Source organism: Eubalaena glacialis, chromosome 16 (genome assembly GCF_028564815.1).
Source record: "Eubalaena glacialis isolate mEubGla1 chromosome 16, mEubGla1.1.hap2.+ XY, whole genome shotgun sequence".
Lineage (NCBI taxonomy): Eukaryota > Metazoa > Chordata > Mammalia > Artiodactyla > Balaenidae > Eubalaena > Eubalaena glacialis.
The window spans coordinates 59656642-59681417 of NC_083731.1; the positions used below are offsets into that span (position 1 = coordinate 59656642).

The 24776-nt window shown below is 34.8% G+C and overlaps 1 protein-coding gene across 1 annotated transcript in view; it reads right to left on the minus strand.

The window, feature by feature from the left end:
- PCDH17 (protocadherin 17) overlaps nt 1-24776 on the minus strand; it is a 98536-nt gene that overhangs the window by 1789 nt on the left and 71971 nt on the right. The window lies entirely within an intron of this gene.

Genomic DNA, 24776 nt, shown 5'->3' on the forward strand with positions numbered 1-24776 from the left:
TTCAAAGATGCTAAACAAGAAAATATGAAAGAAAATTCCTTCATTATGAAAACAGCTGCATATGTCCATGAACTCAATATTTTAAAAGATAACTTTGAACTACATCTTCCCAGTTGTCCCTTTCATCTACAAATCATTGTCTTCCTTATGTTTAATGATCCTTTTTAAATCAGGGACCTTTTTTTCAGGAGAGGATATTTACAGTTTAACTCTATGTGATGGGAATAGAATTCCCTACTCATTTGGGAACCCTTGGGATTGCCATTTAATTGATGTGAGAGGATCTCCATAATGTATAGTGTCCTGTGTGCAAGGGAAAAAGCAGCAAATTTAATAGCACTGATAAATTTATACAATTACTTTTCAAAGTCATATACAAAATCTGAGTTTGTACTTCAAACACACAAAAAATTCCTTATCCAAAAAGAAAAAAAATAAACCACACCTTAATTTATCTCAAAAGGTTTTAGGATAAAATAATTTCCTATGAAACTAAACTCTTTTAGAAAAGAATCAAAATGGTGTTTTGACAGAACAAAAATTCTGCAGTATTTCATAGCATGTATCATTATTCACCCTTGAAATGTTAAAAAGAAGTATCTAGGTGGCTTGTCTCTATTTTAATTTTGTCTTGCTTTTAAACATATATTCACCTAAGAGTGAATAAAATATGTTAAGTTTATTATGTAATGCAGGCAAGAATGCTGAAATGTAGTCTCAAACTGAACTATCTACTCACAGACTCAAATACTGTCTATGATTTGAAAGGTTGTCAGACAGATGGACACAAACAGAAGCAGAAGAATCTAGGCATTTAAAATTTTCTAGAAGCCTCCCTGTGCAGATTTAAAGTAGAGCAGAATTTAAACAACAGGATATCAGAAAAGTTTAATATCAGGTATCTGTTTTCATTACCTATTCTGAAAGTGAATCGTCAATATTATGCCTGTGTCAGAAAAAAATAATACATATCATTTCATTCAACTAATTTTATCCTTCAAAAATACAGTAGAAAACTTTACTATCTATTTCACTTGGTAATATTTTTGTATCTTTTAGGTTTGTGATTTTTAAAAACTTCATTTACAACTCATACACTCTCTTTGAAAGACACTAACATAATTTTATTTTCAATATTGACTGGCCTCAATTTCAGCAATTTCGATAGCCCAGCTTTGAATGAATTCAATATGAATTTAAGAATAGAGTGAACAGGACAGAATAATGCAGATTTATGAAAGTATAAATCGACCTTGAATTTGAAACCATCAACATAAAATGATTGTTTGCACTTCACTACTGAAACTCTGCAGCTTTTTTTACTTCACTTCATGTCACATCCTAGGGAGCAAATTTTGAGTATTGATTATGACACATTATATGCTGTTCACCTTGTGATTAGACTGTAATTTTGACAGCAGCAGTTCACAGACAGTGAAGAAAATCAAATGGACCCTTTCGTACAAGCTGCAGAAACTAAGAACATAAAATGAACTATAACTGCCAAGGGTCAAATAAGAATTTTTGAGAGAGTAGAATTATTTCTGAAGTGACATAAATAAATAGATGACTAGGTAGACACATAAAAGAGACATAGGTAGTACATAATGAATGACTAGCTAGACCAAAAAAATAGACAAAATGGAAAAAATGAAAGAAAAAGAGAGGGAAGAAAGAAACCAAAGTGAGGGGAGAGAGCGAAGGAGGGATGGAGGAGTGAGGGAGGAGGGGCTTAAGGGAAGGGGAGACGTATTGGGAGGATTTCTGCTATGCGCACCTTCTATTATATTTTTAAAAATCCACTCAATAAACTAAGTGTGTATAATAAAGAATAATAGTGTGGAGGATTTTCTCAAGCCCTAGGACTATAAAGGTAGATAATAGCTTCTTTCTGTACCTTAGGGAAAATGAATCCCGCAACAGATATGTTGAATTATGAACTATGAAAATGAAAAAGAAGCAAATTACACAGACAGTCACTATTTGCATAGGTTAGATATTTGTATCAAAAAACAAATTTAGGGATCTTGGATAGAAAACAAATTTAGAGACGCTTGATCCAAGATTCATTTTTTCTCCTGGACCAATCTGGGATTACAAAGAAATTATTTACCCTCATTTTTGTCGTTTCCTTAGTATAACATGATAACCATTTCACAGAATGCACCCCTTGCCAAGAAAGATAGGATAATCCAAATGGTATATAGATGAGAGAAACTGAGAGATAGGCATATTTATATTGCAAAGTGAAAACAACTCTGAAGTCCGACAGCTAGAAATCTGGGCAGTTCTTTCTATAGAGAAAGTTTACAGTGTCTAATCTTTTAAGTGTATAAGTCCCTGAAGGATCAGGTGACAATCAGAAATTTAAATACTTGTTTAACATTAAGAATCATTTTCTATACTACTATAGTCACATCTGACTATTATACAAGCTCCCAAGAGGAGGGATCTAAACACAGTCATCTTAATTAGTTCAATTTTGCATCTTAATTTATATGATCTTTTTCAAAAGATATAGTAACTCAAATTACTGTAAGTACTTGCAGTTCAGCTGCCACCATAAACTATACATGCACACACACACACACACACACGTATAGATCTTTATTTGCATGTGTGTAATAAAATTGAGGTTTCTCCAGGAAATAGTCCAAACAAAATTTAAAAACTCAAATGCATGTCCAATGCATTCCTGAAAATTAAAAATCAGTAACTACCATAAGAGAAATACAGATGAATGAATAAAACACACAGGAAAGTTATATAGTTGTAATATAAAGGATAGCAGATATATATATATATATATTTATTTATAAATATAAAACCTTGTATATAATTTACATGTATGTATAAATCTTTTTATTTAAAATCACCAATAAACAACCTTTTAATCTTTCCCTGTGCTCTTCAACTATGAGTGTGAAACCTCTGACTGGATAAACAACTTGACTACTGATTTTAGAATTTTATATAATTCAAGTTGATTTAGACATAAAGATGTATGAAATCTGCAAATTCATATTAGCCTACAAATCTGAAAGCTCTCTCTCTTTTATTAACCTTGATTAAACTGTTTAATAACTTAAAGATATTAGGCAAGCAAACATTTTTTGCCAAAATATACCTTCAAAGGAACAGGCATTGTGAAAGTTACATATAGATGAGGAAAAAAATATTTAGGTAAAACATCAAATTACCTGTTCCCAAATTATTGGATTTTAGCGATCTTCCACAAAGGTTACCAGAACTTAATGTCCACAATGTGATTTTAACCTTGTAATGTCACTGCATCATGAAGAGTACACAGCCATTTCAAGATGGGTAAGAGGTGCCAATAATTACAATGTAGAAGATTAAAATTTGAAGTCAAAACACTATTTAAACCATCAAAGATTAACAAAGATTAAGGGGCCTCTATTGAACATAGTTATTTTGGTAAAAGTCAGGGGAAAACCCTTGCGTGTTGTGACTCGGAACTGTTCACTGCGGAGGAAACACAGTTCGAGGAGCTGGTTTGAGGAGCCAGGTCACGAAATTTCTTTAGAGTAAATCTATCTCTTTACTACAATCTGTCTCACTCTCAGGAAGGAATTTATCACAAATCAAAAGATAAGCTTATTTTCCCTGTCTTCAAAGTACTATACCACATAACCCAAAGAGAGATACTTAGAAACTAATTTGTTAACACTTAGGGAAATATTAGAAAACATAAAAGGATTTCCTCCCCTTAGTTTCATTGCCTGTTTCCTCCAGAGCCCACATATCTGTACATCTGAAAACATGCATATTATTTCTAGAATAAGAGTTTCAGATATGCATCTGATTTAATTTTTATAATGAAGAAATAAATGTCTGTGTCATAGAAATCTGAAAACCCAAATCCATTAATCAGAACATTAGTGAGGAAATTCTAAATTGCTGTGGCTGTGGGGAAGGCTATTTGAGAGAGTTTTCTGTGCTTTATGACTGTCAACAAAATGGTTTTATTTCAGCTCTGTAAATAGCTTTAAATGGGAATAGTGCTCTTCTGTTAGTGTGGTGGTTGCTCCTGTTTCTAACAGCACCTTAAAATTGGAGTTGTTTCCAAGTAGACAGCTCTATAAATGAAGTTCATTTTTTATTTGTTCTCACTTTTCTTTTGTATTTCTACTTTACCTTCTTTAACCAATGTAAGCTTTCATAACACCTAATTAGCTGTCTGGGAAAGCAGAGAGCTGGCACCCATCTATATTTATGGCTGGCCCAAATGTTCTGGAGATTAACTCTACAGAACTTAAAGTTGACACCCATCACAGATTATCTACCAGTAAACAATGACAAGCCAGGACCTTAGACTGGCAGTTCGTGTATACCAGTTTTCTACTGAAAGGTTTTAATGATGTAACCACAGCTTGCTTCACTGCCTTTTTCTTTCTTCAGTGCACACACAAACACACAATTTTACACATGTACACACACTTCTCTATGAGCACAGCAAATTACAATTAATCCAAATATATTCTAACATATTAGAGATAAAAACACCAATACTAAAATAGAAATCTCATCAGAATACAGTCCAACAAACCTCTAATAAAATGTTTCTTTCAGTAAATTGACATAATTCATAACATCCTGCAAACTGACAGTTTTCTGCCATAAACAGTTCTCTCCTTTTTTGGCAATGTTGATGATTATTCACTTACTTCCCTTTACCATCCTATAAACCCCTTACACTTGTTATGATGATAGGGTGAGTCATTCCATATAAATGTCACTTTAACAATCTATATTCATTCAAATTATTCCCATTTTTTATTTATATTTCTCATTTACTAGCATATTAGTTAAAAATAAACCTTCTGATTTCACTCTATCTGACTATGAGGGGGTAAAAACTTCACTTTCAATATTACTTCTAGAGACAGTGTCGGAAAGTTGTCTCAAAACGTCTTTCTCTGTGTCGGGGAAAAAAAAAGAAACAAGTATCCTAATATTATAATTTTATCACACGCTTTTTCTTCTGCTAGTATTCATATGACTTCTAGGCTTAATTTTAGCACAATTTTTAATAACCTTGGTGTATCCCTTATTCAGGGAAGAAAAGAGAAGGGTAAGGGAAAATGTGGCATCAGAGTACAATCACTTTATTTAGCCAAGTGATCTTTCATCTATTGCCTTGTATTTCCCATGCTTCTCACTTGTGCACAGTGATCTAAGCTGTTCTACTAATCAAATAACTGATATACAAATACACAGATGTGGGATATGTTTTTGCTTCTTATATTTTTTAATGTAAGATCACATAACTTGTTACAATATGCTCATTTGCTCATTTCATGAGGATGCTTGTTCACGTGTTGGCAGTGATATAATGATAAAACATTGGCTACTGGACTCCAGGAACTTAAAATATTTCCTAATATTTGGTCATAAGAAATCAGAATTTAGAAACATAGTTCATGTAATAAAAATACTATGAGAGAAATGTATATATTTTTAGGTGTATGTACTGCTGATCTGGCTTCCAGAATTTACCTCAGTTGTGAAATGCCATTCTATCTGCTTTTAATAGGCAGAGAGCACATTTTGAAGAGGAGGTTATTATGATGCTATCAGATAGTCAAACCATGGCAGCTTTGAAGTACCAATCCTCTGGCGTGCAACTACATCACACAACGCTTCTGAATGTATCGCCACAACTTCATTCAGACACCAGAAACCACTGGCCTATATCACATTCAACTGAATCCAATTGCAGCTGGGTATTTGGAGTGCTGGGAGCATTTGCACTTACTATTCAGTGCACCTGCACACCTTCGGGGATGGTTTCAAGTGTTTGTGACCCTTTGGACATAATAATAGGTCTACCAGAATGAATTTTCTGGCATAAATACTGACAACCACAGATAATGCTCTGAGATGAAGAAAAATGAAATTAAATGGAAACATATGTTAAGGAATGAAAGCAAAAGGATATAAGGAAATCTGATACGGAAGCACCAGAAAAAAAAAAAAAAAGTGAGAATCTAAACCATGGATTGGGAACCTATGGCACAAATATAATTGTGTCCTGTGGCACAGTGTTCTGAAATTAACATTCAAAATTTAGCTGCCACCCTTCCCCAATCCCATACTGTAGGTGCAGCCATCACCTGGGGCAGTAGCAGATGCTTAGAAGTGAAGGCACAGATAAATAGGGCCATCTCTTTCTTAACAGGTACCCTCAGAAGAACTGGCTCTGAAACTCAATTCTATACTAAATGGAACAAGTTTTTGTTTCTGTTTTTATTTTTTGTTTTTTTGAGAAAAGGACTCTGACATAACCTCTCAAGGAAAAACAATATAATTCAAATGCCCCACCAGAGTAAAGACAGCTCAAATTCACTGAGAGTAGTAGATGTGTGTAATTCAGCAGTTAAAGGAATTATACTCAATCATTCATAAGGTAAGAATGAACTAAACATCAACTTTGTGAATTGGAAGTTTTCAAGCAAAGGCATCTTCGAAAGAATGTTGTGGAACAGGTGTTGTGTCAAGTAAAGGTTTGTGGTAAATGAACCCACGTTTACCCACCTCTAAAATTCTCCAGTCTGGAAGGCTGTATCTCTTTACCAAGGAATTTACAGTTTCATTAGAAACTAAAAACTTGATTTGAAACCACCATAAGAGAAATAATTCATGATTAGTTACATTTTGAACTATTTTATATGAATGTCAAACAACAGAAATACAGAGAAAAGTGTAGATTGTAATATTGTGAAAGGCTTTTTAGAAGAAGTGGTGCTTGATTTGCAATTCAAGAGATGATCAGGGTTTCAACAGACAGTGGAGAGCAGGGATAAGGTGATCTAGGTAAAGAGATTAGAAAGTGAAATGATTACTACACAGAAAAGTACGTTTCACAGGGTGATAAGAGAGCAGATTTGTAGGTCAAAAGACATATATTGCAATGTCTAAAAATAAAGTAACATGGGAAAAACTGGCTAGAATGTAAAAGAAAATGGAAAAGCTCTGAATAAAAGACCGAATTTAGTTTAACGGGTAATGGAACACTAATATGGGTATTTGAGCAATTTATTGTACATCTCAGAAGATTCTTGAAATACTTAGGAGCTTGACTGAGCAGTATTGAACAACATTTATGAGCCTAAAAAACTGCTTGGCCACAGAGCAAGTAGTATTCAAATCAGCATTACTTCTGTTACAGGTATCTAGCGTTTTGGCTCCGACCAGGATTATCTCCAACAGAGCACAAAGGACCTGTCATGGCTCTGGCACCATCATTCCAATTCCAGTCCTACCCCATTCTGCTTGCATCTCACTCCACTTCTCCTAAACTAAAGAAAGACTTAATGTATGTTGATTCAACTGATATTGTATATTAACAATATAAATCCTGAATTTTTTAGTTCTGCATTAGAAAACTATTTTTTTCTTCCTACATCTACTTTATCTCCCTTCCTGCTTTCTCAAATTTGCTATTATTATTAACCAACCATAAGATTGCATATGATCATGTATCAGAAAAATTAAAGGATTCTAGAAGGCCAGAAGAGGGAAGGTCTGGAAGAAAAAAGATCATTATATGTATCTAGAAGAGAAGTAATAAACACTCCTACAAGGCAAGGAACATGGCCACAAATAAGGTAGGTAGATGTTGAATCTCAGAAACCTTTCAAGATTTATTCTGGATCTCAAGAAGAATAAATAATTAATGAAAATTCCTGAAAATATTCTCCAAAATACTCATTTCTATTTTGGACAAAGATTATGCCAAAATTTTCCAATTGCATTATATACTCTAGCGTTGCTCCCTGACTCTTATTTTTTAATCTATTTGCCTCATCAAGTTCCTTATGCCCCTGGAGGATCAAGACTCTGAGGTCCTGGTATATTCTTACATGCTCTATTCCTTGAGAATACACTCAATAGTCACACTTCTGAATTTGAACAGAATGCTACCATTGATATAAAGGAAGATGAAATTTAAAAGATATCAAATACTATTGGTAATCTATAACAAGAATGACCACCCCTTACAAATTACTCAATTCATTTATGAGAGCGTAGCGTCAGTTTTCAGAATGATCCCAGGGCCTAAACAAAGTTATACATAATAGCTCTCTTTTGCTATGAGATACACAGTATTTAAAGTAACATCAGATCTGTCTGTTAAATACCATATTTATATAAAATTCTGAAGTTCTCTATTTATTATTGAGGGTACCATTTTCAATAAAATAAATAAATCCTACTTGACATATATCCACTGAAACATGGAGGTCAGAATATTTTCCCCTTAAGGGAATTTTGTAAACCAGGGACACTGTTATTGAAATTAAAATCTATGTTTAAATAATCATTTCTTTATAATTTTAAATTATGAAAACAGTGAGTATTCTGAAAAACCTACACCTCAGCAACTATTAAGTTTCTTTTATCTCTCCTAGGTTTCTCCTTTTGGCCTTTTTTTTTTTTTTTTTTTGATTCTACTGCATTGTTGGGTCAAATGTGCCAGTTTCTCTCTTTTGTTTTAAGGTAGTTGCCTCTGTATTTTATACTTTATCTGACAGCTACCATCAACATATGAATTAATTAATAAGTCCTTGTAATTTTAGATTCTTGAAAGGGTTAATGCAGCTTCCAAAAAAGCCCAATTTGTATGCAGTGAGAAACCTATGCTCTGACATGCAGTAGTTAGTAAAAACTGTTTGGTTTACAAGGACAAATTTAAAATTCTAGCGACTTAAATAATACTGTGAGTTTCAGACTCAAAACTATTTAAACATACTACTATGGAGGAGATGTTTTTCTTATGCTTTTATCACCTGTGTAAGCTAACCCCATCTCTAATAATGACACCATTTTTGATGACATGGGTGAATACATCTAAAATTCAAGTCATTCTCCTAGCAAAGTGGTAATTCTTAAGGAAGGTCAATGAAAACATGCCTATTAAGCTGAACTCTTTGTAAGAAGGAAGCAAGGTCGTCTTATTAGTTTTCTCTCCTGCCTGCTATCTGATTTCTGTTGGGATGTATTTCTATTTACTAGTTTAAATCCTACTGTTCACCTTGTTTCTAGCACTTGTTTGTTTTCAATTGCTAGAGACAAGTAAACAGAATCAGTATCATTTTTAGCATTCTCAGAAAACAGAGTTAATTCAGATGCAACTAATCCTCTCTTACTTATTATTTAGTAATCAATGCTTGCCAATAGGGTTTGGGAGTCCCAGAAGATGGATTTTTAAAAAAGATTTTAATATTATTATATTTTAATGATGTTCTGGTCTCCAAAATCTATTCATTAAATTCATAGAACTCTACTCTAGAGATAGATCTAAAGTTTCATTTAAGTTACCTTAAATTTGATGGACATGGTTCCAAAAGAACAGATGGGTGCCTTGCTCAGATGAGTATTTTTAAAAATGTAATTTTCTTAAAGAAATAAGTAATACAAAAGATGTTTTCTTTCAAGATTTAAAGCTGTGGGAAAAATATATGAAACTATACTTTTCCATAAATAATTCTTACAAAAATTACTTATATTACAATAATTTAAAAATAAACTGAGGAGAGACCTTCAAGATGGTGGAGGAGTAAGACGTGGAGATCACCTTCCTCCCCACAAATACATCAGAAATACATCTACATGTGGAGCAACTCCTATAGAACAACTACTGAACGCTGGCAGAAGACCTAAGACTTCCCAAAAGGCAACTCCCCACGTACCTGGGTAGGGCAAAAGAAAAAAGGAAAAACAGAGACAAAAGAATAGGGATGGGGCCTGCACCTTGGGGAGGGAGCTGTGAAGGAGGAAAAGTTTCCACACACTAGGGAGACCCTTCACTGACAGAGACGGGGGTGGGGGGTGGGGGGAGTGGGGGATGAGGGGCGGGAAGCTTCCGATACACGGAGGAGAGCGCAGCAACAGGGATGCAGAGGGCAAAGCAGAGAAATTCCCGTACAGAGGATCAGTGCCAACCAGCACTCACCAGCCTGAGAGCCTTGTCTACCCACCCTCCAGGCCGGTTGGGGGCTGGGAGCTGAGGCTCAGGCTTCAGAGGTCAGATCCCAAGGAGAGGACTGGGGTTGGTTGCATGAACACAGCCTGAAGCAGGCTAGTGAACCACAGCTAGCCACGAGGGAGTCCGAGAAAAAGTCTGGAACTGCCTAAGAGGCAAGAGACCATCGTCTCGGGGTGTCCAAGGAGAGGGGCTTCAGAGCACCACCTAAATGAGCTCCAGAGACTGGCACAAGCCGCGGCTATCAGCGTGGACACCAGAGACGGGCATGAAATGCTAAGGCTGCTGCTGCAGCCACCAGGAAGCCTGTGTGAAAGCATAGGACACTATCCACAACTCCCCTCCTTGGAGCATGTGCATCCCACCACTGCCAAGGTGCCGTGATCCAGGGACAACTTCCCCAGGAGAACACACGGAGTCCCTCAGGCGGTTGCAACATCATGCTTGCCTCTGCCTCCACAGGCTCGCCCCGCATTATGTACCCCTCCCTCCCTCCAGCCTGAGTGAGCCTGAGTCCCCTAATCAGCTGCTCCTTTAACCCCATTGTGTCTGAGCGAAGAACAGATGCCCTCAAGTGACATACATGCAGAGGAGGGACCAAATACAAAGCTGAACCCCAGGAGCTGTGTGACCAAAGAAGAGAAAGGGAAATTTCTCCCAGCAGCCTCAGGAGCAGTGGATAAAATCTTCACAATCAACTTGATGTACCCAGCATCTCTGGAATACCTGAATAGACAACAAATCATCCCCAAATTGAGGCTGTGGACTGTGGGAGCAACTGTAGACTTGGGGTTTGCTTTCTATATCTAATTTGTTTCTGGTCTTATGTTTATCTTAGTTTAGTATTTAGAGTTTATTATGATTGGTAGATTTGTTTATTGATTTGGTTGCTCTCTTCCTTTTTTTAAATGTATATATATATATATTTCCTTTTTCTCTTTTTCTGAGTGTGTATGTGTTTGCTTCTTTGTGTGATTTTGTCTGTATAGCTTTGCTTTCACCATTTGTCTTAGGGTACTGTCCGTCCCTTTTATTTTATTTTATTTTATTTTATTTTATTTTATTTTATTTTATTTTTCTTACTATAGTTTTTAGCGCATGTTATCATTGGTGGATTTGTTTTTTTGGTTTGGCTGCTCACCTCTTTCTTTTTTCCTTTATTTATTACTTTTTAATTTTTTAATATTTAATAATATTTTTAAAATTTCTTGTTTTAAAAACTTTATTTTATATTATATTATGATTTCTTTCTTTCTTTTTTTCTCCACTTTCTTCTGAGCTGTGTGACTGACAGGGTCTTGGTGTCAGGCCTGTGCCTCTGAGGGGGGAGAGCTGAGTTCAGGACATTGATACACCAGAGACCTCCTGGCTCCCTGTAATATCAAATGGAAAAAGCTCTCTCAGAGATCTCAATCTAAACGCTAAGACCCAGCTCCACTGAATGATCAGCAAGCTACAGTGCTGGACACCCTATGCCAAACAACTAGCAAGACAGGAACACAACCCCATCTATTAGCAGAGAGGCCACCTAATATCATAAAAAGGTCACAGACAACCCAAAACACACCACCAGTTGCGGTCCTGCCCACTAGAAAGACAAGATCCAGCCTCATTCACGAGAACTCAGGCACAGTCCCCTCCACCAGGAAGCCTACACAAGCCACTGAACCAACCTTAGCCACTGGGGGCAGACACCAAAAACAACGGGAAATACGAACGTGCAGTCTGTGAAAAGGAGACCCCAAACACAGTAAGTTAAGCAAAATGAGAAGACAGAGAAACACACAGCAGATGAAGGAGAAAGGGAAAAATCCACCAGACCAAACAAATGAAGAGGAAATAGGCAGTCTACCTGAAAAAGAATTCAGAGTAATGATAGTAAAGATGATTCAAAATCATGGAATTAGAATGCAGAAAATACAAGAAATGTTTCACAAGGACCTAGAAGAACTAAAGAGCAAACAAACAATAATGCACAACACAATAAATGAAATTAAAAATTCTCTAGAAGGAATCAATAGCAGAATAACTAAGGCAGAAGAACGGATAAGTACCTGGAAGATAAAATAGTGGAAATAACTACCACAGAGAAGAATAAAGAAAAAAGAATGAAAAGAATTGAGGACAGCCTTAGAGACCTCTGAGACAATATTAAACACACCAACAGAAGATAAACAGAACTGATAAACCATTAGCCAGACTCATCAAGAAAAAAAGGCAGAATACTCAAATCAATAGAATTAGAAATGAAAAAGCAGTAACAACTGACACTGCAGAAATAAAAAGGATCGTGAGAGACTACTACAAGCAACTATATGTCAAAAAAATGGACAACCTGGAAGAAATGGACAAATTCTTAGAAAAGCACACGTGTCCGAGACAGAACCAGGAAGAAATAGAAAATATAAGCAGACCAATTACAAGCACTTTAATTAAGACTGTGATTAAAAATCTTCCAACGAACAAAAGCACAGGACCAGATGGCTTCACAGGCGAATTCTATCAAAGATTTAGAGAAGAGCTAACACCTACCCTTTTCAAACTCTTCCAAAATATAGCAGAGAGAGGAACACTCCCAAACTCATTCTACGAGGCCAACACCGCCCTGATATGAAAACCAGACAAAGATGTTAAAAAGAAAGAAAATTACAGGCCAATATCACTGATGAATATAGATGCAAAAATCCTCAACAAAATACTAGCAAACAGAATCCAACAGCACATTAAAAGGATCATACACCATGATCAAGTGGGATTTATCCCAGGAATTCAAGAATTCTTCAATATACGCAAATCAATCAAGGTGATAAACCATATTAACAAATTGAAGGAGAAAAACCATATGATCATCTCAATAGATGAAGAAAAAGGTTTCAACAAAATTCAGCACCCATTTATGATAAAAACCTTCCAGAAAGAAGGCATAGAGGGAACTTACCTCAACATAATAAAGGCCAAATATGACAAAACCACAGACAACATCATTCTCAATGGTGAAAAACTGAAACCATTGTCACTAAGATGAGGAACAAGACAAGGTTGTCCACTCTCACCACTATTATTCAGCATAGTTTTGGAAGTTTTAGCCACAGCAATCAGACAAGAACAAGAAATAAAAGGAATCCAAATCGGAAAAGAAGAAGTAAAGCTGTCACTGTTTGCACATGACACGATACTATACATAGAGAATCCTAAAGATGCTACCAGAAAACTTGTAGAGCTAATCAATGAATTTGGTAAAGTAGCAGAATACAAAATTAATGCACAGAAATCTCTTGCATTCCTATACACTAATGATGAAAAATCTGAAAGAGAAATCAAAGAAACATTCTCATTTACTATTGCAACAAAAAGAATAAAATACCTAGGAATAAACCTACCTAAGGAGACAAAAGACCTGTATGCAGAAAACTATAAGACACTGATAAAATTAAAGATGATACAAACAGACAGAGAGATATACCATGTTCTTGGATTGGAAGAATCAACTTTATGTAAATGACTATACTACCCAAAGCAATCTACAGATTCAATGCAATCCTTATCAAACTACCAATGGCAGTTTTCAAAAAACTAGAACAAAAAATTTCACAATTTGTATGGAAACACAAAAGACACCCAAAAGCCAAAACAATCTTGAGAAAGAAAAACGAAGCTGTAGGAATCAGGCTCCTGAATTTCAGACTATACGACAGAGCTACAGTAATCAAGACAGTATGGTACTGGCCCAAAAACAGAAATATAGGTCAGTGGAACAGGATGGAAAAACCCATGCACATATGGTCACCTTATTTTTGATAAAGGAGGCAAGAATATACAATGGCGAAAAGACAGCCTCTTCAATAAGTGGTGCTGGGGAAACTGGACAGCTACAGGTAAAAGAATGAAATTAGAACACTCCCTAACACCATACACAAAAATAAACTCAAAATGGATTAAATATGTAAATGTAAGGCCAGACAGTACAAAACTCTTAGAGGAAAACATAGGCAGAACACTCTATGACATACATCACAGCAAGACCCTTTTTGACCCACCTCCTAGAGAAATGGAAAGAAAAACAAAAATAAACAAATGAGACCTAATGAAACTTAAAAGCTTTTGCACAACAAAGGAAAACCTAAACAAGATGAAAAGACAACCCTCAGAATGGGAGAAAATATTTGCAAATGAAGCAACTGACAAAGGATTAATCTCCAAAATTTACAAGCAGCTCATGCAGCTCAATATTTAAAAAAAGCAAACAACCCAATCCAAAAATGGGCAGAAGACCTAAATAGACATTTCTCTGAAGAAGATATACAGATTTCCAGTAGTAAACACGTGAAAGAATGCTCAACATCACTAATCATTAGAGAAATGCAAATTGAAACTACAGTGAGGTATCATCTCACACCATTCAGAATGGCCATCATCAAAAAATCTAGAAACAATAAATGCTGGAGAGGATGTGGTGAAAAGGGAATCCTCTTGCACTGTTGGTGGGAATGTAAATTGATACAGCCACTGTGGAGAACAGTATGGAGGTTCCTTAAAAAACTAAAAATAGAACTACCATACGACCCAGCAGTCCCACTACTGAGCATATTCCCTGAGAAAACCATAATTCAAAAAGAGTCATGTACTACAATGTTTATTTCAGCTTTATTTACAATAGCCAGGACATGGAAGCAAACTTAGTGTCCATCGACAGATGAATGGTTAAAGAAGATGTGGCACATATATTCAATGGAATATTACTCAGCCATAAAAAGAAATGAAATTGAGTTAATTGTAGTGAGGTGGATGGACCTAGAGCCTGTCATACGGAGTGAAGTAAGTCAGAAAGAGAAAAACAATACCATATGCTAACACATATATATGGAATCTAAAAAAAAAAAAAAAAAAAAAAAAAAAAATTGGTTCTGAAGAACCTAGGGGCAAGACAGGAATAAAGACTCAGACGTAAAGAATGGACTTGAGGACACAGGGAGGGGGAAGGGTAAGCTGGGACAAAATGAGAGAGTGGCATGGACATATATACACTACCAAACGTAAAATAGATAGCTAGTGGGAAGCAGCCGCATAGCACAGGGAGATCAGCTTTGTGCTTTGCGACCACCTAGAGGGGTGGGATAGGGAGGATGGGAGGGAGATGCAAGAGGGACGAGATAGGGAGATATATGTATATGTATAGCTGATTCACTTTGCTATAAAGCAGAAACTAACACACCATTGTAAAGCAATTATACTCCAATAAAGATGTTAAAAAAATTAAAAAATAAACTGAATCTAAATATCCTCAGTGTGCATCTACGCACATACACAAATGATAATAAATATGTGTTTTCACCAAAAATGCCTCCTGTGAAATGAAACCTTTCTGAGAGAACTATTAAAATTGATAGTGTCCCAAAGATTACTTTAGAATAAAATATAGGCTGTTTGAACAAAAACAATTTGGCCTTCATCTTACTAAAACAAATCTTACCATAGCATATTGTTGCTACTATTATTACAGTTCAAAAATATATGAATAGTAGGAAACGAGAGAGTGACATTTTAATTGACATTTTAAATAAAACTGTTTTCGAAATTACTTCTCGAAAACCATTCGGTCCTTATTACCTTTACTGTGCTGTAATTTTATCAGAAGCTGGTGTTTTTTACCCTGTAAGAGTGGGTCATCTCAAGAATGAAAATTTAAGCAAAATCAATAAACTCAATATCCATGTTCTAGAGTAAATACACAGAAATGTACGTTGTAATGGGTTTTACTGGCAATGACAAGCTATTTTTCTACTAACATCTTTAATATTTTGTAATCATTAAACACACTGAAGTATAGAAGAAATTGGGGAAAAAAGGCCGTGAAACTCACATATAGAAGGAGAGGATGTGAGGCCTTCTGGATCACCCTGATATGTAATGTAACCGAGGGTCAAAACACTATTGGAGAAGGCTATCCTTGAATCAGAGCAAAGATAAAAAGGTGTTTTAAAAGAATATGAAGTCTATCCATACATAATGCAGTATAAATATCAAAAGGTGTCTACAGTGGTGTTTTAAATACTTTCTTATCTTGGAGAGCACTTTCTGAGCTCTGATAACCATACCCAAAGCAAAGAACAGATAATAAAAGTAAAGTGCATCTCCCATGAGTAATAACAACAGGGAAATAAACATAAGTGTATGAGAATTTATTTAATTTTCAGACTTGTAATCTAAACTAATCTAAAAGAAAATCCATATTGACATCACAGGGAGAATTCATTGAGACGGTCTTTTCTAATTCAGGCATGTTCTGTTTGAGTTTTTCCCTTTAAAAATATGTATGCTCAGTCTCAGAAAGAAGTGATCCTTTGTGCTGTAAAAGTCATTTTTGAGTAGCTGCTTAACAATTCCATGATCATAATGAAAATAGTCATAATCTGGACTATTTTGGGCCTTTTTAATCTGGCCCAAAGATATTTGCTAGACAATACTATCATAAAAAAAAAAATAGCAAATCAAATTTGTACACATTCTTTCACAGCAAATTTCTTTGTAATTTTTAGGAAAATGGCAGCAATCTTGTAATTGAACTCTAAAATTCATTTAGAGCACTGTAGGATTTAAGTCAGTTGGAGAATGCAGAACCTGTTACTGGACACATAGTTGGGATTATAACTTGTCTGCCTGAAGGAGAGAAAACTTGAATTTGAGAAAGTATAACCCTAACCTTAAATTTTTAGGTGACTTAATTTTTGAGGTTCAGATGAGTGTGTTCCTTGATCTAAGATTATCTAATATTAAAATCCAAGTTCCACTATGCAGAACAGTATGGAGTTTCCTTAAAAAACTAAAAATAGAACTACCATACAACCCAGCAATCCCACTGCTGGCCATATACCCTGAGAAAACCATAATTCAGAAAGGATCATGTACCAAAATGTTCATTGCAGCTCTATTTACAATAGCCAGGACATGGAAGCAACCTAAGTGTCCATCATCGGATGAATGGATAAAGAAGATGTGGCACATATATACAATGGAATATTACTCAGCCATGAAAAGAAACGAAATGGAGTTATTTGTAGTGAGGTGGATGGAGTTAGAGTCTGTCATACAGAGTGAAGTAAGTCAGAAAGAGAAAAACAAATACAGTATGCTAACACATATATATGGAATCTAAGGGAAAATAAAAAAGGTCATGAAGAACCTAGTGGTAAGATGGGAATAAAGACACAGACCTACTAGAGAATGGACTTGAGGATATGGGGAGGGGGAAGGGTAAGGTGTGAGAAAGTGAGAGAGTGGCATGGACATATATACACTAACAAACGTAAAATTGATAGCTACTGGGAAGCAGCCACATAGCACAGGGAGATCAGCTCTGTGCTTTGTGACCACCTAGAGGGGTGGGATAGAGAGGGTGAGAGGGAGGGAGATGCAAGAGGGAAGAGATATGGGAACATATGTATATGTATAACTGATTCACTTTGTTATAAAGCAGAAACTAACACACCACTGTAAAGCAATTATACTCCAATAAAGACGTTAAAAAAATAAAATAAAATACAAGTTCCATGCTAAATTAAAATTAAATTTAACTATTTGACTTGGCAAATTTCTAATAAAATATTTATTTTAATGTTTATTCATTGAATTGATAAAAATATACATGATCACAGAAGAAAATTACCTAGCTAATTACTGTAAATATGGTCATTGTGGTAAGTACTACTGCATACTGGAAAAACTACTAAGTTAGAAGTACTTGGAAAATAGAACCTTCCTATCTGTTGGGTGGTTCTTTTATTATTAAAAACATATATATCTGTACATAATTTTACATAAAATTCCAAATACAAGTGATGTGTTGTGAGATTAAGCACTTATTTTAAAAGTACACAGTCTAACATTAACTCACTGAACCATAAATGTAACAACTGTAGCTATAGAAACCACATATTTTGGAGATAGTGATTTAAACAGAAAGATATAGTTATTCTGATTATTTTATAACATACATATACAATGATTATATTATATATAATAATTCTATTATAATAATAATCAAGGAAATATATATATGTATATAAATAGAAAAAGATCACATTCAGTAAGGTCCAATAACTGAGTTCTAAATTGAAGAATTCTATGACAGCATATATGTTAATGGAAAATATTCACTAGCTTCACTAGCTTGATACTTTGAAAAACTATACAAGTTTGAAATAGTAAGGTAACTCCAATATGCCAGATAAATATCAACAAAGAAATACAACTAAAAAGCAAGCATGCACGCATACACTTATGCATGCACCCTTTGTACACATGACGAAAAAACACGTCATTCTTGTACCAGATGGAAATGAATAGAAGGAGCCTAGCCTAAGGGCAAAAATCTTCATGAACTATTTAGTGGATATTAAACAAAAAAGGCTTAATCCACCTCACAATACCTACCGGTTTTCCTGGTGCTCAGTCACAGCGCCCAGATGGCTCTGTGTTTCAAGTTGCAAGCTGGCCATAATAAAGCTCAGGTGTGTACGTATGTATATACACACACACAGGGAGCACATGAACGCACACACACGTGCACATGAACAGAAAATGGATCTCAGTTTAAGAGAGAGAAATTTTTAAGAATACACAAAATAATGGATAGAAATTTACATTATAAAAGCTAAAATGCTCTATGGGGATAAATGTTGATTTGATTTTTATAGAATTGAAAAATAAAACTTTTTCCCAACTGATTATAATTTAATGAACGTGAAATCACAACTATGTAAGGGTAATAAGAAAGATTGTATACAGGTGTGTGTGTGTGTGTATATGTATGTGTGTATATGTGTGTGTGCATGCCCTCATTGTCAAACTTCCCAGCTTACCCTCCAAAATCAGGAACAAATATAACGTTTTTGATTCTATGTATCTAAGGTCTTTGCTTTTATTTTCTCTCCAATCTCCATTCATTTCCATACAAAAATAATGCTACCTCTTCTTTTTCTGGCATGGGTAAAGCTACATAAATAAATATAACAGTGATTGCTAGATTGCTATAACATACCTGTATATTTTTCAAGCACAGCAATATATATGTGTATAAATATATATACATATATATGTGAATCTATATTAGGGTGATGTGCAAAGATTTTACAAAGTAATGTGTAAAGCAGCCTTTAAAAAATGTCTGCAAAATAACACTTATCTAATACAAAGTATAATTGCCTGTCCAAAAGGAAAAAAGAATTTGGGGACCCAGTTTCTCAGGTGAAACACAGTTCTTTAGGCTGTTGAACAGTGAAGCAGTTTGCTCTATACCCACAACATCCAAGAAAAAAAATCAATTCCGCTTTCCTGTCCCAGCCCACTTTTCGTTCCATCTATTTCTTCCTTAGCATTTCCTACACAATCCCCTAAGTGAAATTAATGCAAGTGGTAGATTTTTTTATATTAAATAATTAAGAATTGAGCCACTTAAACTCAATAATAAATATGAAACAACCAATATAAATAAATATTTAGATTCTCTTTTGAACCCTTAATATTTCACAGCTTTTTCTGATATACTAACAGTACCAATGCAGATATAATAGGATCAATTATCAATACTTATTTACTATGCTATTTTCCCTTAAAAATAAAGTTTACAAGTTCTGCATAGATATATATGTGTACATATATATGTTTATATACGTATATGTATATACGTATATATATAAAATGTATGTGTGTATAGTCCTCTGAGTGCCATCATCTAACAAGTAAACTTCAGATCAAAGAGAAGAAAGCTAGCAGTTGAAGAAATTGCTCACCTGGAGGAAGCAGATCAACAGACTGAAGTCTACTTATGATGGTGTGTAGGGTGAGGATAGCAAAGGAAAGCAAAGTCAGGAATGCTTGAAAAATAAAATATTTTTAATTAACAAATAGAAAAACCAAGTGGGAAAATAGGGCCAATTGAATGATGAATCCTTCTCTATTGATTTCAAATTTTATATTAAAATTCTTTAGACTGATCAATCCCTAAACATATGGTTTTTGGCATTTCTCCAGATAAAAAAACTTAGTCTTATTGGAAGAAGATTACTTTTTCTTGGAGTATTTCAGTTTAGATGAGATAGAAACAATGCAAATTAACTATATGAATGCCTAGGTCAATGAAGAAAATAATCTCATGATGGTAATGGATTCATTTTTCCTAAATAAAATACTTTTCTTCAATAGTGAGCAGAAGATGTAAACAAGCAAGACCAAAATTAAACTTGCAAGACAGCAAGGCTTTAATAATTTTTTTACCGCATTTTTTTTCTTCATGTTAGTTACACAATGTATATTGTCTGGAACTTGAAAACAACATACTATTTGTAATTTATTTAACGCTTTACTCAGTTGCCTATAATCATTCAATTTTTAAAAGTGCACTGACAGTATTAATGATAATTATATATATTTCTATAACAATTTCTGCTCTTTTTCCACACAGCATAAAAGAAGTTATTTAATATGACATTAAGGAAATGCAGCATTTTTTGGTTTTGTTTTGCTTTTTCTGAACCTTTAACTAACTTAGGTATATTATGTAAGTGTATAATTGATCAATTTCTTACACTAAAAAAAGAACATTTTGCTGGCATTAATGTTATTGAAATATGCAGTGAATATTTGAAACCGATTGCTTTCTAAAAGTTCTGCCAAAAATATGCCTGTTGGTGAGCAAACGTTGCTTTATTTTCTAAGTAGTCTCATTTTCTTATTTTTAGCCTTTATTCAACATCTGTCATTTGCCCCTCCCCTGGAATGTAATTATGTAGAATTCCAATGTAAAACAGGTTGAGTTGTTAATAACAGGCAGCTCAAACATTTTTTTCACACTGTTGCCCTGCCGATGTTTCATTTTTTTTCTTTTTTTCCCCTGGCTTCGTGTTTAATTTGTATATGTTTCTCTCCTATTTTTAAAGTATATTCCCACAACAGATGGAAACACCTGAAAATAAGTCTGCCTCTTGCACATGTTTAAATAATGCCTATTGTGATATTTAACACAGTAAAGAGAACACAGAACACACAGAATATTTGTTTAGGGGAAAGAAAATAATTAATCTGTAAGTCATCTTGTTACTATATTCAATTTAAAATTCTGAAGAGACAATCTGGTTCTTGCCGAAGACATGTGAGAAAAAGTTAGTCTACAACCTTCATTTATTCTTATTTTGTTACCAGATTCATTTGTCTTTTATGCATTTGACATGATTCTCTTAAATTTTCAGTCCTACAAGAAACTGAACTTTTTTCTATCCTCTGACCAATTTACTATGTAAAAGGCACTTTACATTCACTTGATAATAATCTAAACTCAGAAATCAATATCTAACATTTTTCTGGTATATTCAAAATATATCCTATATTATTGAAATAGTATAACCAAAGTCATATAACCTACATATAAGGTGTAGGTTTTTTTTAATTCATAAAAATACAGTTCATCCAAATTGGAGAAAAAACAGCTATAAGTTGTGCACTAGGTTGGAAATTGTCCCTCAAATATTCATGTTCACCCAGAACATATGACCTTGGAAATATGGTCCTTGCAGATGTAATTACTTAAGATGAGGCCATACTGGATTAGAGTGGGCCCTACTCCAAAATCTGGTGTCCTTATAAGAGAAAAAAGAGATACAGAGACAGTCACACAGGGGGAACACCATGTGAAAGTGGAAGTTAAGGTTGAAGTACTGTGTCTATGATAGCTGGCGACCACAAAAACTAGCTAGAGACAAGGAAAAGTCCTCCCCTAGAGCCATCAGAGGGCATGGCCCTGCTGACACCTTGATTTTAGACTTCTGGCCTCCAGAAATGGGAGAGAATAAATTCCTATTATTTTAAGCCACTTTGTTTATTAGTTTGTTATGGCAGCTTTAGGAAACCACTTCTGATTCTGGTACCAGAAGTAAGGTGTTACTGTAACAAATACCTAAAAATGTGAAAGTGACTTTGGAATTGGGTGATGGATAGAAGATGGAAGAGTTTTGAGATGTGTGTATTTTAAAAAGCCTAGATTACCTTAAGGAAACTATTGGAAGAAATATGGACATTAAAGGTGATTTTGCTGAGAGCTCAGAAAGAAGCCAGGAGAGCTCTAGAGAAAGCATCTATCATCTTAGAGGATACCTATATGGTTATCATGAACGGAATGTAGATAGGAATATAAACAGTACAGTTGCTTCTTGTGAGAGCTCAGACGGAAATGTTATTGGACTCTGAAAGGCAATCCTTGTTATAAGTGGCAGAAAACCTGGCCAAATTATTATGTGCAAAGTAGAATCAATGAACTTACAGTTACAGTAAAATGTGAAAGGAAAAAGATTAACTGAGGAATGAAATTTTAAGCAAAAAGGAATCACCACGTGATTTAGAAAATTCGCTGCCTATCCAATAGCATGCTCTGGAAATAAGGACAAGGGTGGACAGTCATTTGCTACAGAGATTTGATATATGGTTTATGGATCGAATCAACCATCTCAAGAGAAGTCAGGATTAGAGATGGGATGGGATTATCAAGGAAGACTCTGTGGATGCTTATCAAATGGCATGGATCCCCTCAACATCCACAGGAGATGAACAAAATTTTTGAGAATTTCATTCTAATAGAAACATTGCCAAATTAAACTGAAAGGGACAGATATGGGATGAAATGAAGGGACAATGACTCCAAGAACACAGTCACAGATGCAGGGACCAGGAAGGGTGGGCTACTGTGAGGAGGGTCAGAAAGGCTTAAAGGACAGAGCATCAAGACACAATTCAGGCCTTGAAACCTAATGGAAATTGCTCTGCTGTGCCCCCAACTTCCTTTAGACTAGTAACCCCTTATTCCTTCTATTTTCTCCTTCAGAAGGAGAATGTCTAGGTTGTGCCTCTTCCACCACTGTATTTTAGAAGCAGATAACTTGTTTTCTAGTTTGATAGGTCTGTGGAAAGAGAGGAATACTGCTCCGGGATGGACCATGCCATGCCTGATTTAGATGCTGAGATTTGGGACTACTTGAGTTGACATCTAGAAGAGATTTGGGACTTAGAGTTCACGCAGGAAAGGGTTAAGACATTGGGATGATGTTGAAAGGGGGTGAATGGATTTTGTAAATGGGATGGACATGAACTGGGGGCCAGAGGGTAAACTGGGTTAAATTATCATCCCCCCAAAATTCATGTCCACCTAGAAACTCAGAATGTAATTTTATTTAAAAATAGAATCTTTGCAGATATAATTACTTAAGATGACCCTGATCCAGTGATAGTGTCCTTATAGGAAGAAAAAAAGAGACACAGAGACAGTCATACAAGGAGAACACCATGTGACCATGGAGGCAGACATGGGAGTGATGTGTCTTGGACTGCGGGCAACCACAAGAAGCTAGGAAGAGTCAAGAAAGGTCCCTGCTCTAGAGCTGTAAGACCGCACGGCCCTGCTGACAGCTTGATGTTTGACTCTGCTCTCCAGAACTGTAAAATAATTAATTTCTGCTGTTGTAAGCCACCCAGTTAGTATATTTTGTTACAAAAACCCTAGGGAACTAATACATACCATCAAAAAAACAAACAAAAATATAAAGTACCCAGATAGCTGTCGAGAATGACAATGGGGCAAATTAAAATGCAGATCCCAGAAAAGTAAAACAAGATTGATATTAATAAATTAAAATGTCTTCAATATTATGGCTCATAAATAAACTAAATTCAGCATAAGAGATAAGTGCATAAGTCAATAAAATTGATGCCAGGAGTATAAGACTAAATTGAAATCACCCAGGAAAAATGTGTGTGTGTGTGTGTGTGTGTGTGTAAGATTGTTCTAAATCTTACCAAAAACTTTGAAACAGAATATTTTTAAAAAAATTCTTGCAAAATAGTAGCTCTTTGTGCTTATTTCCTAAGATTGCTAGAATTTCTCATCTCAATTTGCATTACTTTTAATTTATATGTATAATAATCACATTTTAATACCATCTGCATGGCAACTTTGCTTAAAATTTCTATGTATACTAGAGGACTATTAAACAAAATGTGTGACTGTACGTATGTGCACATATGTGCATGAATAGTTGGATTAACAATGAAAAAATAGTCTCTTACAAGAAAATATATCTCCATATTTGTAAATGTAGCTTCAAAACCATGCATATTTTTAGTGAGAAACTTACTATGGATAGCATGAATAGGTGATTCAAATCCACAGATACTCAGCATTCTCTCAAGCCATATATTAATATATTTTTCTACTTCTTTGGGAAATGAATATATAAACATTAAAATATTCAATTTTTATACATTTATCGAAAGGCATTTGACTACATTTTTCATCTAGATAGAAAAAAGAAGGCAGAAATATATTTCCTTTAAGAAATATGATACTGAATTTCACTAAAATATACTGTACATTAGCAATAGGTATATGCGTTATTAGCAAAGGCATTTCTTTTTAATTCAGTACACACATGCATACTGTGTTTCTTTAGGGCTTTATGTTCCAATATATTAATATTAAATCATTTTTTAGGGAATTCCCAGGCGGTCCAGTGGTTAGGACTTGGCGCTTTCACTGCCATGGGGCCAGGTTCCATCCCTGGTCAGGAAACTAAGGTCCCACAAGGTGCATGGAGCAGCCAAAAGAAATTTTTAAAAAGAAGGAGAATTTTAAAATATAAATAAATAAATCATTTTTATAAGGCATTTGTCTTAGTCTGTTTGGGCTGCTACAACAAACTGCTACAAACTGGGAGCTTATAAACAACAG